Source organism: Adiantum capillus-veneris, chromosome 5 (assembly GCF_014529385.1).
Source record: "Adiantum capillus-veneris isolate H3 chromosome 5, ASM1452938v2, whole genome shotgun sequence".
Taxonomy (NCBI): domain Eukaryota; kingdom Viridiplantae; phylum Streptophyta; class Polypodiopsida; order Polypodiales; family Pteridaceae; genus Adiantum; species Adiantum capillus-veneris.
Window position 1 is genome coordinate 157,510,891 of NC_140935.1, and position 5,598 is coordinate 157,516,488.

Below are 5,598 nucleotides of genomic sequence, written 5' to 3' on the forward strand. Positions count from 1 at the left end.
TTGCACAGATGAAGCATATATACCAAAACCGTTTTCGGAGCATTTGTTGAGCCATTTGAATGGACTCAAATTTTGGCAACAATGGATGTATGTGTGATTACGTCTATGTCTACTCAATTTTGCAATGAGTATTGTTATGACATAATTCCCATACAAATGATTTCAACCATTCACATTGAAGATGAAGTTCAAGAACCGAAGGACTTACTGAAAGCTGAACAAGTCTTTTTAGACCTCTATTATGATGCTACTGATGAGTTTGAAGAACATTCAGCTACATCTAATGATTCTGGGTCAGAAAAAGAACATGTGAGAGCACAACTACTCATAAAAGGAGGTGAGGAAAAGTTTTTTGACTTTCCAAACCAGAAAACAAGAAGACAGAAATGGTATAAAAGAAAAAGAGACACAAAAATTTTGAAATCTAGAACTATGCCATCAGTTTTTAGCAGAACACGGTTTTTGATGCAGATAGATGCACTTGATTGTGTCAAAAGACAAAATCACAAGTAGATCCTTCAGAAAACAGACAAGGGACATCAAAAACATCAAGGAAAATGAGAAAGAGACTCAATCAAAATCTAAGCATCATGATGATGAATCATCCATGACATGAGTTGAATGAAAGAAAAAATATTGAGTTGAAGAAAACTCTAAAGGAGATGTATACCACTGAAATGGGAACAACCGAGGAAGAGAGTAAAGATGTAATGAGTGTTCCATCCCATTACAAGAAATATACTCTCCAAGACGGAAAGATCATAGTCGAACAACCTGTAAGGGAATTAAGAAAACAGGGTGAGTCATATGAAGGACCTGAAAATGCAAAGAAAATAGATTTAGCCAAAAATTGGGAGAAGAGCCTAGACCTGCCTACATTGCGAATGACTTGACTAAAGAAGAAGAAGAAGAGCTATTGCTAAGCTTACTAAAATAATACTGAGATACCTTTGCTTGGTCTTATAAAGATCTCAAGGGTGTTGATTCAAAAATTTGTCAACATACCATACCTATGGGAGATGATGCAAAACCAAGTAGACAACGTCCATATACTTATAATGAAACATTTGCCAAAAAGATCAAAGAAGAAATAGAGAAGCTCAAGGAAGTTAAATTCCTTTATGAAATTGCACACACAGATTGGGTGTCTCCAATTGTGGTGGTACCCAAGAAAAATGGAAAATTAAGGGTGTGTGTCAATCTCAAAAAAGTGAATGTAGCCACCATTAGAGATCACTACCCTCTTCTAATCACCGAGCATGTTTTAGAACGAGTTGCAGGAGAAGAAGCTTACAGCTTTTTAGACGGCTTTGAGGTACAATCAACTTTTGGTTGATCCCAAAGATTAGCATAAAACTGCATTTGCAACTGAATGGGGTATTTTTGCCTATATGGTTATGCCTTTTGGGCTAACTAATGCTCCTGCCACCTTTCAAAGATTGATCAGCCATGCTTTTAACGAATGTCTTAGGAATTACTTGGAAGTATATATGGATGATTTATGTGTACATTCATCACTCCGAGCTAAAAATTTTGAACATCTCAAAAAGGTATTCCAAAAATGAAGACTTTATAGGATTTGCTTAAATCCTAAAAAGTGCACCTTTATGGGCAGACAAAAAAAATAAATTCTTGGACATATAGTGTCTAAAAGCGGCATAGCAATTGATATGGATAAAATTTCATGTTATTATTGAATTGCCTAGACCAACAACAGTCAAAGGGGTTCAAGCTTTCATGGGACATTTTGGATTTTATAGACAATTCATTTTCATGTATGCTATAATCGCAAAACCCATGTATGGCCTAATTACACTCTTTCTATGGACTGATAAGTGTGAAGAATCCTTCATGAAGCTTAAACAAGCTTTCACTTCAGCCTCAATATTGAAAGCACCAAATTGAAATAAGATATTCCATATACATATTGATGCTTCCAATTTTTCCATTGGGTGTATATTAGCTCAACCAAGAGACGAAAAATTTAATTTTTCCATTTCTTATGTTAGTAGACAGCTGAATGTGGCAGAGAAGAATTATACAACCACCAAAAGAGAAGGATTAGGGATGATCTATGCCGTAAAAAAGTATAGATATTACCTATTAGCCAACAAATTTGTGTTCTTTGTAGACCACCAAACTTTATTGTACTTGGTCAACAAGCCATGCAACACAAGGAGAATAGTGAGATGGTTTATCATTCTTTTGGAATTTGATTTCACTGTAGTTGTAAAAAAGAGCACCACACACCAAAGAGTAGATCATTTATCAAGGGTTATTTCAGGAGAACCACCAAAAGGGGTAGACGATGATCTACCAAATGCATATCTGTTCTACGTGGAAATGACACACCATTGGTCAAAAAATATGGTCTCATTGATGACCATAGCTCAAGTGGGTTCTCAAATACCACTTCCTATTACACCAAGACTAATTGGGCAATCGTCTATGTATCAATTACTAGCTAGAAGTCTATACAAAAGAAATCAAGATGAAATATTGCTTTTGTGTATTAATGCTGAGGAGAAAAGCCATACCTAAGTGTTAGGAAATATGACGTAGCTAAGTAGATAATTGGGTAGATTTCTTAATGGAGAGAGATAATTTTCACACACAAGAGATTATAGAGTAGAGAGAGAGAGTACACACGATATATCTGGTTCACCCAATGTGGGCTACATCCACGAGAAAGCAGCCATTTAATGGATTTAGTACTTCAAACAAGAAGTAGGCTACAAAGGGATTATACCCTTAATAGAGCTCCCACCTTGCTTCACTCTCACCACCTCACACACCAACTTCACAATGCTTCACAATCCATTTTTGTGTGTAGAAGAGGCCTCCTTTTATAGGCCAAAAGGGCTACCCTCTCTCATGAGAGGCAGCCATGTGTAGTAGCCCTTGTGTAGATAAGTCCAAATCGGACCCTCCAGTCCGCCCATGTGTGGTTGCCCTTGAGAAGACAAGTCCGCTTTTGAATTCAACCACCGGCCAACCGACCGATCTTTTTTCGACCACTTTTCATCCACCGTCCGGCCATAATATTCTGGGAAAAAGGAATATTCCAGCGAAGCCAGTCTCGAGCTTGGGCTCGAGACTGGGCGTGAAAATTTTTATTTTCCGGTAAGTGATTTTTCTTCATGCACGATGGCTTCTCCTCGGGCCTTACAAATGTGCGTTTTTAACACAAAAAATTACAAGGGGTAAATCAGGCTCCACACTTAACACTAAGTCAAGCACACATTACCATAGTAGGACTTCAATTTGCGGAAGACCAAACTATGCAGCGAATCTTGAGACTTGGAGTATTTTGGCCAACCATGAGGAGTGATGTTCACTCATTTGTGAAAGATTGTCTTCAATGCCAAAAACAAACACCCATACCTCATGTGACATTATTTCAAATATCACTCGTTCCTAAGTGGAGTAACTATTTAGTTACTTACTTATTAAGCAGAACATTTCCGGAAGATATGAGTAAACGCCGCCAAAGAGATATTGAAACTAAAGCAAGAGACTATGCTCTTATTGGAAACCTATTGTAACGGACAGAAAAGGATCAACATTTGCGTCTCTATGTAAATGAAGATGAATATATCCCCAATTTAGAACGAGCACATGCTGGATTAGCTGGAGGTCACTTTTCTAGTGAAACCACTGCTAGAGAAATTTTAATGGCAGGCATATGGTGGCCAACACTTTTTGCAAATGCCAAAGAATATGTTCAAAGATGTGATGCATGCCAGCAAGAAAAAATGCCAACCAGGGTAGTTAGCATGCCTTTAAGTCCAATGGTGGGGGCTAGAGCTTTTGCAAAATGGGCAAACATTTTATCGGACCAATACAACCACCTGCTTATAGAACCCAAGCTCAATATATCATTGTAGCTACGGGACTATTTGACCAAGTGGACAGAGGCTAAGGCAACGAGGAAGAATGATGTTAGAACCACAACCGCATTCTTGTATGAGAACGTATTCACAAGATATGGACTTTCATTAGAAATTGTCATTGATAGAGGAACTCATTTCCTCAATGAGGTAATTGAGTATTCTGTTGAATGAATTTATGGTCATCCATAACAAATCCGCTCCATATCATCCACAAGCATATGGACAAGCTAGGCACACGAATAAAATTCTTAGCTCGGTACTGACTAAAGTGGCTACTTTAGAATGAATTGATTGGGAAATGAATCTACATGCCGCTCTATGGGCTTATAGAGTTTCATTCAAGACAACTTTAAATGCTACACCCTTTAATCTTGTTTATGGTCTTGATGCCATACTATTGATAGAATTTTTATTACCAACACTAAGGGTAGCTAAAGATCTTGAGTGGACTGGACATGAATTTTCATAGAGGCTTGAAGATTTAGAAAATCTTGATGAACAAAGGCTAATAGTTGTAGCTCACATCTTGCACAAAAACAAAAGCAAAAGTAAATTTTTGATTCAAATCTAGTCACAAAAATCTTCAAAAAAAGGGGACCTAATTTTAGTTTATTCCCTTAAGCAACACATTCCCAAGTTCAAGAAAACGGGAAATGGACCATTTATCATTGAAGATGTATCTCCAAGTGGAGCAGTTAATTTTTCCACTATAGATGGTGAACCAATGGCTAACTGGATTAGTGGATGCCGCTTAAAGAAGTACCAATTGCCATTAACGAATGATTTTCTAGAGAAAATGCATGCAGCAAAGCAGAGAAAGATTAAACAACAACAGGTTATTGATGAAGCTCAAGAGGAAGCTCGACTTTGAGTACTCAAGAGGAAAGATGCTTTCAAAAATCAACAAACAACTATTCCCATCAACACTTTAAAGCCAGATGATAGACTATGAAAATTACAAAATGATGCAGTGTCAACGAATGTTGAATGGTTGGATGGAATTGACCTTCGCATTGTGATACAACTAAACAATCATAGCATAAGTGCATTAGTAGATACCGGAGCTCAAATGAATGCATTCAATTTTTTTCCACTTACAAGAAAGCGACAAATCAGTCTTTAGCATCGGGAATACCTGCTATCAAAGGATGCAACAAAAACCCAACACCGGCATTGGGAGTAGTCAACTTGAATGTGATAGTAAATGGATTTTCATGCCCTCATCAATTTGTGTGCATACTAGATGAACATATAAATGAAATGATGATTCTTGGAATCTCATGGATGTGGACATACAAGGCACTACCAGATTGGGACACCAATCAACTCAAGCTATCACTTAAAGGAGGACAACTCTTAGTTTCAATTGCACCGAGCAAAGAGGAATGGAAAAGAGGTTGCCCACAAAAGAAACAAGGGAATAATCAATCTACATCAACCTCTAGACAAGCAAATGCTACAAGCAGCATGCAAGGAGTCAGGCAAATTTGGGTACCAAAAGCACAAATCAAGGACAATCCGTCTCAAATTTGGGTGCCCAAAAACTCATCTACCATACTGAAAAAAGTTTCACATCTAACAACTCAGAGAAAAACATCTTTCATAAGAGAAACTAGCACTAGATGTGTTTGGAAACCAAAGGAGCCGTTATCTTCTCCACAAACTATAAAGCCGATGAATTAGTGGAAAGTTAAATCTCAAAAAA